This window comes from Macrotis lagotis, chromosome 6 (assembly GCF_037893015.1).
Source record: "Macrotis lagotis isolate mMagLag1 chromosome 6, bilby.v1.9.chrom.fasta, whole genome shotgun sequence".
Lineage (NCBI taxonomy): Eukaryota > Metazoa > Chordata > Mammalia > Peramelemorphia > Peramelidae > Macrotis > Macrotis lagotis.
Genome location: NC_133663.1, coordinates 201,735,110 through 201,747,341, shown reverse-complemented (window position 1 = coordinate 201,747,341; position 12,232 = coordinate 201,735,110). Strand labels below are relative to the sequence as shown.

The following is a 12,232-nucleotide window of genomic DNA, read 5'->3' as shown; positions in this document are numbered from 1 at the left end:
AGCTAGGTGGCACAGTGAATAGAGCACGAGCCCTGGAGTCAGGAGTATCTGAGTTCAAATCCGGCCTCAGACACTTAATAATTACCTAGCTGTGTGGCACTGGGCAAGCCACTTAACCCCATTGCCTTGCAAAAACCTAAAAAAAAAACTGACCTTGAAAACAAATTCAGGAGTGATAATTTAAAAATTACTGAATGTGAAAGTCACATCCAAAAAAACAAAAAAAACCTAGGCATCATTTTACAAGAAATTCTCCAGGAAAACTGCCCTGATATCTTAGAAGCAGAGGGTAAAAATAGAAATTGAAAGAGTCCACTCATTATGTCCTGAAAGAGATCTCAAAAAGAAAACTGTCAGGAATATTATAGCCAAATTTCAGAACTTCCAAGTCAAGGAGAAACTATTACAAGTGGCCAGAAAGAAACAATTACAATATCATGGAACTACAGTCAAGATAACACAAGATTTAGAAACTTCTACACTGAGGGTTTATAGGGCTTAGAATATGATATTCTAGAAGGCAAAAGAGCTTGGATTACAATCAAGAATTAACTACTCATGGGGCGGCTAGGTGGCCTAGTGGATAAAGCACCAGACTTGGAGTCAGGAGTACCTGGGTTCAAATCCAGTCTCAGACACTTAATAATTACCTAGCTGTGTGGCCTTGGGCAAGCCACTTAACCCCATTTGCCTTGCAAAAAAAAAAACCCTAAAAAAAAAAGAATTAACTACTCAGCAAAACTGAACATACTCTTTCAGGAGAAAGATTGATATTTAATGAAATAGAGGACTTTCAAACTTTCCTGATGAAATGACCAAAGCTGAACAGAAAGTTTGATATTCAAGTTCAGGAATCAGAGGAAGCATAGAGAAGGTGGATGGAAGGACTAATTATGAGGGATTTAATGATGTTGAACTACTTGTATTCCTGCATGAGAAGATGATACTGATAACTCATATGAACCTTCTCATCTATTAGGGCAGTTAAATGGAGCATATATAGACGAGGCGTAGGAGGGAGTTAAATTTGAAGGTATAAGATATTACAAAAATGGAGTTAATAGGGAAGAAAGTAATGTGCTGGGAGAAAGGGAAAGGAGAGGTAAAATGGGGTAAATTATTTTATATAAAAGAGGCAAGAAAAAGTTTTTGCAGTGGAGTAGAAGAAGGGAAAGTGAGGGAGAGTGAATGAACCTTACTTTAATTGGAAGTGGCTCAGAGAGGGAATAACATACGTATACATGTAGAAATCTATCTTACCTTAGAAGAAAATAAGAGAGAAAAGTTATAGGAGAAAGGGGACAGGGAAGGGGGTAGGAGATGTAGGTGATAGGAGGGAGGAAGATCATGGAAGAGGGTAATAAGATACAAAATATTTTTGAGGAGGGGCAGGGTGAAAGGAGAGGAGAGAATGGAATAAGTGGGGTGAGAGGAGTAGGATTGAGGAATATTTAGCTGGCAATAGCATTTGTGGGGGCAACAAATTGTTGAAGCTATTTCTTTGATGTACTTATGATACAGAATGCTATCTATAAAGACAAAGCTGATGGTGTCTGAAAACAGACTGAAGCAAACTTTTTTTCTCACTTTATTTTTCTTGAGGTTTTTCTTTCTTTGGGGGGTGGCAGCTATGTTTAATTTTACAACATAATCATTGAATTTTTTTTCATGGCTACATATTTTTAACCTACACCAAGTAAGTTACTTTCTCAGTGGGGTGGGGGGGGAGAGAAAGGGAGAGAATTTAGAAATCAAGATTATGGAAGTAAATGTTGAAATTTGCTTTTTGCATGTGGCTGGGGAAAAAAATTTTAAAATTAAAAAGAAAAGTAAAAAAAAAAGAAAGAAAACCCCAAATAAGATCACAAAGATTTGGACATGACTGAAAAATGACTCAACAATAACAGCAATGATCAATGCTATGCTATATTTTCTAAGTAATCATAAGTCATCTCCTTAATAATATACTGTAGTTTTGTGCTGGGAATTAAAATCAGTCCCACCAGTTCATAGTCTGGATATGGTGTCCTCTTCTTTCCTACTTTCTGCAATATTTCAAAGATTGATTCTAAAATGATGTCAACAATTGAATCAAAATGAAATCCCTTCAGGAAGGTTCATTCCATTCTTATTATCTTCAAGGTTTCAAATCTCTTTTAACAATGCTTGTTCTGGGTGGGGGCAGCTAGGTGGTGGAGTAGATTAGGCACCAGCCCTGGATTTGGGAGGATCTGATTTCAAATGCAGCCTCAGACACTTAACTTACTTGGCTGTATGACCTTGGGTAAGCCACTTAGGCCCATTGGCTTGAAAAACAAAACAATATTTGTTCTGTCCTTGTGCAAAAATCACTCTCCTTGATAGAGAAAACAAAAACAAAACACATCTGAGTTGTTCTTTCTCTTCACCATTTAATATCAACATCCCCTCCTTTGCAATGGACTTCTCACTTCTTAGATCTTCTTGCCTCCAATATAGTTCAAATAGATTTCTTAGTTATTCTTTGAACTCATTAATAGACTCAATTTAATCTTAGCATTAGGGTTTCTGACACTATACTTAAAGGACACTAATAGTCTTTCATATATATCCTCCCTTACCTGCCCTTGTTTCCATCTTCCATATATATTTTTAACATGAAAATTAGTTGAGTTCTTTCTGTATCTCTTTCTAGTCCATTATGCAGTCTTTTCAGACACCTTTTGCCTTTCTTTCCACTTAAATTATATATGCTTTGGGTTTCAAAATTTCATTCTCAAGTTTTCCATCCTTCCTTGTCTGATTTTCTCTATGGCATTGTTGGTCATGTAGAATGATTGTCTCATATACTATCCAATGTTGTTTTGTCTGTTGATTTTTTCTAATTCTTTGTCTTTTTAAAAGGGATAGTTTAAATCAAGACAGAAGAATAATTTCAGAAATCTATTTTGAAGTAAAAAGTCACCAATAAAATATCAAAATAAATACATATACATGAGTAAAAAAAGAAATTAAATCCTACCTATTTTTCTTTGCCTCTTTTGAAATATATTCTCCTGAAGTCTAGGATCTATGTGAGATTATGCTCAGTTCCCTTTTCTTTATCATGTTTCAAAGATTCAAAGATGGTTTCAGCATTTCTACTTTAGCAACCAATTCATCCTTGATGTTCAAAATCAAGTATGGAACAGTACCCACTACTGTCACTTCCTGCATCTTTTGAAGAATGAAGTTATCAGTAAAATCCATCAAAATAGAAACAGGGTAATATTCCATTATACTAGCTGAGGTATCCAGGTGACTCAGGCCTGCTTTAAGCACTCTAATTTTTTCAAAGTAAGTAATATATAGCTAGAGGTGAAATTCTTGGACCTGTGCAAGATGTTCCAGAGTGATAGCATTTGCCAAGTATGTTTTCATTAATCAAGAATGACAGTCAGAGGTTCAAAGACAATCAGAAACTGTTGTAGTTCTGACCATGAATGATGCTGACTAGTAATCCAGGGACATTATTACCCTGACCCATCAGGGAGTTTCCAGGAAACCAGAGGGAATATGGTTGTAGAGCTGAAAGAAAGGGAGAGTACTGATGATTAATCCATCAAGAGACAGGCTTAGATGTACTATGGTGTATAGTGTTGCTAAAACATCATGTGTCTCATTGGAGAAAGGGATTATACTGATAATTAGTCCATAGAGAAACAAGCTTGGCAATACTGTGTTGATGCCATTTTGTCACCAGGAATCATATACTGGTGCTCTGTTCCATGCTGTAGGAGCACCAAGGTGCTTTGCTGATATAAGAGGAAACCATATTCAAAAACCAAGAGACTCCTACAGAATTCAGACCATCACCCAGAAGTCTGTTTACAACCTAATCAGGCCATGGGATAAAATAGTTCTGGAAAAGGCAAGTGAGAACAACATCTTTGCACAACACATATATCCCTCACTATAATAAACATAATGCACTAGTCATGCCACTATTAACTTGGGTGGTATTGGCATCTTCAAATTCTAAGGGCAACCATTATTTTATTATTATTATTATTATTATTATTATTATTATTACCTATCAAATTTATGAATTGATTTTATTTTGGTAGAGAGTACAAGCAGCTGTCCAAATTATTGAAGTTCCTTATAATGACTGTGTTACCATTTTACCAATTTTCAGATGTTTCCCAAATTAATCTCAACTATTTCTTCTTCCTTCTTAATTTTATGTAGCTTATTCCCATTAGCACAATGATTTTATTTTCTATTAAATGTTTTTTTGATTCCCAAATAAACCTCCCTTCCCAACCCAGTCAACTATCTCTCATGAGGAAAAATGAAGTTCAGAAAAACCAACACATAATATATGTGTCATAACATTGTTTCTTTTCTCTATAAAGAAGGGAATTCTCCATATATCCTGACATAAATAAATGCTCTTCCTACCATTTTTTCTTGTATTTCTTCAACTGGTTGTACATTTTCTTAGTATCTAGTTCTATTATCTCTCCCCACCTCCTAACAGTGTCATAAATTCCATTCCATCAAGCTTGCCATCCCTTGGAACTGAGATTTGCTTCTTTAAGTTAATATGTCTAGTTTTATTTTACCCATTTTTATTACCCATTTTATTTGCATTTCTTCGCAGACATCTGAGAACTTTGTTTTGCTGGCTGTTCTATTGGTATTTTATCTGGTGAATTATAGATTCTATCTCTTGCTTTTTTTCTTACATTCTAAAGTCATTAATCTCTATAGTGTCTTGGAAGATAGAGATAGATATACACACATATGCGCACGCACACACACACACACACACACACACACACACACACACACACACATATATAGATATATATATACAGATATAGGAAGTTTTCTTTCCCCATTCCAAGTCACTTGACAGAAAACAAAATCTACTTCTACAAAACTTTCAATAGGAGTATCGGTTATAGATCAAATAACTAGACATATACCCACTGTTTGATCATGGTTCAACAAAGCATAGCATATGAATAAAATGAAGTAAATTTAAAATATGAAGAATACAAAAATTAATGAGAAAATTTGTATGCAGTAGCCCAGAGGAGAAAGTAGAAGCAAACCAGGACAACAAAAACAGGAAAACTTCACCCAAGGGGAAAAAAAAAACAAGATATTATTATAACTGTTTTTAAAATTGATCACATTTAATTAAGTTATAAATAAAAGTTTAAAGGTTTGTGATAATTTTGATGCTTGTCTAAGAATCTGAATATATGTTTTTGCTGATGCCTAATAAGTAGGTACATAAAATGAAGATATAATTGAGTGGATGGTAGTTAAAGGTCTATGCTAGGATTTTGGCAATAAGAATAAAGAAGTGTGTTATAGTTGTTCAATTCTGTCCAGCTCTTCTTGATCCTATTTGGGGGTTTTTTGGCAAAGATAGTGAAGTAGTTTGCCATTTCCTTCTCTAGTCCATTTTACACTTAAGGGAACTAAATCAAACAGACATACATCCTAGAATTGCCCAGGATTATTAAGTGTCTGAGATCACATTTGAGCTCAGATCTTCCTGACTACAAGCCCAGTGCTGCCCATAGAAAGAAAAGGGAATCCCAGCTAATTAGGTTTAGAGAGGATTAGATAAATATATGTATATATAATTCATATACAAATAGACTAAGAGAAAAAGAGAGGAGGGGGTTATAATTAATATTAATTACAAATAGGATTGATGGTATTTAGCAACTTAAAATAGGAAGTAAGAATCATTAGAGTCAGACATAATAACATCAAGCTCTCAAATAACAAAATTGATTACCTGATGGTGAGAAAATATTTGGATCAGAAATTAAGATTTGGAAGGGACTTCAGAGGTAACTTGTCTAATCTATTATTTTATATGTAAGGAAACTGGAGCCTAGAAAAGTAAGAACATTTAACCAAAGTTACATAGGAACTAAATCCATATTCTGACTCCAAATCCAATATTCTTTCCTTTGCAATAATTTACTCTTTTGTTGTAGGTCATGTTAAGATTTCTTTGGAACAAATTAAAAATTACCCTTCATTATAAGGAATTTCTGAAATTCTTAGATGGCTTTTGGGAAATCACCAAATCTCTCAGGTATTTCCAGATAGGAAATGAGAGAGACACATAGGCACCATAAATTCAACTGAAGATAAAATTTGTAAAAAAGTGCTTTACACATAGTAGGAACTTCATAAATCCACTCAAATGTAGTTTAGTACCAAAATATATTGAATTAAGGAGAATTTAGGAGAAAAACCAATATTGGACAGGTTTAATTGCAGGTATCATTGGGACATGCAGAAAATTTTTATTTTCACAATAATTATCTTTAATTAAATGGACCTGATTGATTGTTATAAAAGCTGCTATCGAATTAAAATTTAAGAAAGGAATAGGGCAAAGTTTAGTAAAATCTTATGTAGTCTCCAATAAGATCTATCAAAATAATAACTGTTTTTAATAAAAACAATGACCCATATTCATATAGTTATTTCAAAGCTTGAAACTCACTTTATTATTTAATTTAATCTTATTAATATTTGGGGTATATACATATATATGTAAATTTCTAGAGTGTTCATGACCCTGTAACCTTAAACAAGCAAAAGATCCCCTGAATGCTTTAGTGCATATACAATGTTTTGCTGAACATAAAGATGTAAAAGAAGAGTCCTTTGTCCCATCTGTATAGACAGATTTTTTAGCTTGGAATATATGAATAAAGACTAAGACTGTGTTAACAGAAAAATCATTGCCTTTGTCAAGTCATTTCTGGAACACACTGTCTAATTCTGATTGCTCCATTTTTATTAAGACATTAAGATGGTGCAAAGAGACTTTACATTGAATCAGAAATTTAGACTTGGAAGGGATGTCAGAGACAACTTGTCTAATCTATTATTTTACAGGTAAGGAAACTGGAGCCTAGAAAAGTGAGAATATTTATCCAAAGTTATATAGGGACTAAATCCATATTCTGACTCCAAATCCAAATCCTTTGCAACAATTTACTCTTTTGTTGCAGGTCATGTTAAGATTTCTTTGAAACATTTACAATGTAAAGAGGAGTAAAGAGACTTCAGATTCTGTCTAATGCAAAGAGATTGAAAGAATTGAAGATGTTTATCCTGGAGAAGATTTAAAGGTGATATAAGGAGGTAACTAGGTGGCTCAGGAGCACTAGACTTGGATTCAGGAAGATCCAAGCTCAAATTCAGCCTCAGACATTTACCATCAACCTGGGTAATTCACTTAACCTTTGTTTTCCTTGATCCACTAGAGAAGGAAATGGCAAACCACTCCAGCATCTTTGCCAAGAAACCCCATGAACAATTTGGGCTCATGGAGTCACAGTTGAACACAAATCATATTCTAGTATATGAAGGGCTTCCAAGAAGAATATGTATTTGATTTGTTCCATCTGACCCCATAAGACAAAACTTAGAATAATACACAAAAGTTATAGAAAGGAAGAATTCTGCTCAATAAAAGGATAAAATCATTAATAATTGGAGCTATCCAAAAGAGAAATAAGCTAATTGCAAGTAGTGAGATCCCCTTACTACTGGTCTTCAAGCAAAGACTCAATGACCACTAGTTGAGGATAATTGTAAGAAGGATTTTTGTTCAATTGTTGTTCAATTAGATGGCCTTTGAGACATCTTCCAAATCTGTTTTGGATTTTGTGAATTATTTTATTATCTATTACAAAAACAGAATCTCTGATTATTCTTTTCATTAATAAAGTTGAAATTGTTTCTTTTTCTTCCTAATTACATGAGATTTTTTTTTCCAATCTCTGCTCTTTGGTATATCTACTTTTAACTTCCAATCCAAAACTCTCTACAACCATTTTAATCTTAGATTTTTTTTTCTTAAATTAACAATTCTAGATCCCCAAACCCAGGTTTGGAAATGTCTGCCTCTACTTGATTGAAGATGGAAAAACAACTAACTGGCAGCTTTCTAATATGCCAATATTTAAATAATTCATCAAGATTAAAATAGGCAAATTCTCTATGTCTTTCACAGAATATTTCAGAATTGAGGAAACTATTCCCTCTCATTGCTGATCCTATAATTTTCTTCACTAAGAGGATTGTTGTAGGACAATGTGTAAAATTCAAATTCTCTTAGAGAATTGTGTTTGTAACATTTTTCCCTTTAACCTTTTAAGGAAAGTATGCTATAGTCTAACATAAAAGACAATCAGAGCTTCAATACCACCCCTCCCCCACCCCATTATAATACAACCTAATTTGAGAAAAAATATGATTATATAACCAAATTATTCCAGCTGTAAAACAGAATCTTTTTTCATAAGTATGTGTCATTCTCTGATCTAATGACAGAATGAAATGGGGATTGGAAGACTAGGATTCTTTCTAGCTCCTTATATATCCCACATCAGGAAATGACTAGCAAAAAGGCAAAAGTAGACTGATAGTGAACACACAGTGTCAGTCTCTGGGGCATATTATTCTGCTACTGTTGGTTCACAACCCACTCCAGGAGAAGCAACCTTTAAAGCTTCTGGGGAAACTACATTAGCCAAACAATCACAGATCATTTTGACTGAAGACAGCCAAAAATGACTAATCATTGCTTCAATTTGCTCCCTGCATCCAATTTCCAAGCCCTGGTGAATATATATCATACACAATTCCCCTTCCCCCATGCTCTAAGAAAAGACATTTTCTCAAAATCCTGGCTGATTTTCTTAGTGTTAGAAAATATTTCACCTTATTCATCTTATGAATAGATAAATCCAATATTAAATGAAATTAATAACTTTACAATTTAGAATGATAAATTCTTGGAGATTTCACTTTAAATCTTTTACTTTTACTTTATTCTCATTCATAGACTTGAGTTATATAGCTTATAATGAGTATCATATATTCATAGGGCAAAAATATATATATATACAATAATGTCTATCTGGATGACAGAATTTCTGTACATTGATGGATTGGTTTATGTAAATTGAGTGTGGATTGGAGTTGGGAAAAGATCATGTGTTTTAATTATTAAAGCAATTAATTGTATTAGCTATGGGTTCTTTTTCTCTCTGTAATTTTTGTATCATTTAGACAAAAGATATTTTGCTAGGTGAGATACTATTTGTAATAAAATAATGCAGGGGAGGTCTTTGTATGAAAAAAACTAATTTTTTTTCTATTTTTCTGTCTTTTTCTGTTTAATGCTAGACTCTGGCTAAGCATAGTTTTAAAAGAAAATATAAAAAATAAGACTTCCATTTCACCTTAAAAAAATCCAACAAGAGAAAATACTCTTTTTAAGAAGACTGAAAACATTCTTACTTCTTTGCTAACTTTGTAATGTTATGTGTTAACATTGGTTGTTTTGCTGTAATGTTCATCTTTATTTTTACCTTTTTCACATCATAAACATTGCTAAGGTCATATCAAAACTTTTCCCTATTTTCACATAAATGAAGAGACCATCCCATCCACATGGTCAGGAGAGCTGAAGCCAAAGACATTATCAAGTAATGACATGAAACTTAATCCATACTAGCTCTAACAACAGCTAAAGGTCTCCTTTGTGCACATTAGCACCACTGTGTCAGCTTTCTTATGTTGGCAGCTTTGGATTTTGTGGAGGCAAACCCCAAAGAAAGTTGTTACCAGCCTATATTCTACAGTTCACAGGCTCTCAAAAAGGACACATTAAAACATTTAGAATCCCCAGGGCAAATGGTGAGATTAAGTATCTTTAGTCCTCCACAGAAGCCCCAAGCAAACAAAGCTTGGTATTGTGCATTCAGTACACTATCTCTTTCTATTACTGAAGTTTACTATTGTCCATCAAGATTTGAGTTTACCAAGTGTTTAGGGAGCTTTCTGTAATGGTTCACTGGCACCACCATTGACAGCCATCTGAGTGTGGGAATATTTTAAAAGGACATGATGCCCACCAAATGATTTGCCTATTATGGCAATTCAATGGTGGTTTCTTAGCATGGTGGGGGAGGGGACTCAGGCAGCCTATACCATCTTCTATAGAAGTCTCATCTTTCAGAATACAAATTAAAGCAAACAAAGCAAAGATCTAAGCAACTCCCCAAATAAGCTAAATATGTTACATACAGTATAATATAAAATAAATACATCTGTGTACACATTTATGTGCAAACATTTATGCACACATCAATCTTTGATGAATTCTTGATATACTATTATTCATTCTGAGGAAAAATACTTTAAAGAATTTCTTTTAACTGCAAATTTTAAATATTTATTTACATTCATAGACTTAGGTTGAATTCTCCAGGTCCAGGATTAAAGGAACTTTTTTTCAGATTAGGTTTCTGATTTTGCTCTCCAGATCAACACATCTGTATAATTTCCAGAGCATATACTGAATAACATTTTGGGGCAAGATAGTAATCCTGTGTTATAGATGAAGTTTTAGAAATCATCAAATATTGAAATAATCAGAACATAATAATCAGTATAATTAACTGGGAAGAAATTCTCTTTATCTAGTCTTTGGAATGGTAAAACTGAAATTTCTAATTCACAAAGTTTGAACATAGAAATTGAAAAAGTTAAAATAGCATTATTATAAGAACAATGGCCTTTGGGGGAAATTGTCAATTACTTACTAAGGACAAAAAAGTTTTAGTAAGAATTTACATTTCTAATACTTAAGCTTTCCTTTCATTTTAAAGTAGTATTTATCTTTTATTCGATTTTTATTCCTTATTAATGCCTAGATTATAGAAGTATGGTATAGTAGAGAGGAGGTAGCTTTAGCGTAAGGACTCAGAAAGACATGAGTTCAAGCCCTATCTCTGACAGATCTGTGCCCTTGAACAAATCACTAACTCTCAGTGCCCCAGGCAGATCTCAGAAGCTGCTGAATTGAAGGTCTGCATTAGTAAAGAAATTTCGGGAACTAGCATTTCATATACCTTCAGACTATAAAGCAAAAAATGTTGCACTTTAAAAGTTTATAGTACACAATTAAAATGTTTAATTTTTTGAAAAATATTTTAACAAAACATCCTATCTTTTCAATATAAATAAATTTAATGTTTTTCATCTTTTAGTATTCTAAAATTGTTATTTTAAAAGTTATGATAAAAATATATCCATATTTGAATATGTGTATGTATGTATGTATGTATAATGCCTGCCTATCTTATTCCTTATAAAGAACACACACTAAATGATGATGGTTTCTATTCTATGAGAGCAAGAAACCTCAATTTTCCTGGATAAATGATGTTTCTCATACAAAATAATAGTTACCCTAATTAAAGCTGACTTTAAAATATTTCAAAAGTAAATTTCCCTAAAGAAACTTTTTTTTTGCTCTTGACCAATGTATACGTAAACTGTATTTATTTGCAAATTCAAAAATACATACTGAGTATAGTATCTGATCATCTTTTCTGAATATCAGGATCACTGGCAAGATTTAGGTTGTTCAGTCCTTCATAAACTTAAGATGTTTCACTGTGATGTTCTTGTTTTGTCATAGTCTTATTTTACTTTGCTATTATTTCCTGTTGATTAAGTATGACATAAATCCCTACTCTTTACACTTTTACTACAGAGCTTTAAAAAATGCTTAAATAAGACAGTTAGGATAAATAATCTAGGGCTTTAACTATTAAAACATTGTGTGTGTGTGTTTGTGTGTGTGTGTGTGTGTGTGTGTGTGTGTGTGTGTGTGTTTGGAATTAGCATGCATTGTAGTTTGTATGACACAAAATATTTCCAAGGTGTTTAAGGGCACACTTATTTAGAAAATGTTAAGTCCCATGGAACTTCATTAATTAACATTAGCTAATTAATGTGTTTGCTTTATTGTGGACACAGCAAAAAAAAAATCCTGCTTGTGTAGTAATTTTCTGAATTCATGTGATAGATTCCAGGATTAATCTAAACTTTGATCTCTCTTAACCTCTAAATATTTAAATATTACTCAAAACATAATATTTTCTCAGCATATCTAAATCTTGTCACAATTATTTTATAAGTTGATTTTAATGAGTGATTTGTCTTTCAAAGTTTTTTCCTATAGCTAATTAATTTGTCTAATGGTGAAAGTCATTCTGTCCCTTGTGGTTTTTTAAAATACTCATTTCACATAAAAAAAACCCTTTCCATTATCAGAATAACTGAAATATCTCAAAGATAATAGTAATGAATATTTGTCTAAAGAACCTAATTATTCCCAACAAATGTGTATAATCTAGGTGTG

The 12,232-nt window shown here is 32.9% G+C and overlaps 1 protein-coding gene and 1 pseudogene across 1 annotated transcript in view; both read left to right on the top strand.

Moving 5' to 3' along the window:
- The window catches only part of ROBO1 (roundabout guidance receptor 1), a 587,021-nt gene that overhangs the window by 65,836 nt on the left and 508,953 nt on the right, over positions 1-12,232 (top strand). The window lies entirely within an intron of this gene.
- On the top strand, positions 3,246-3,548 carry LOC141492438 (18S ribosomal RNA; annotated as a pseudogene).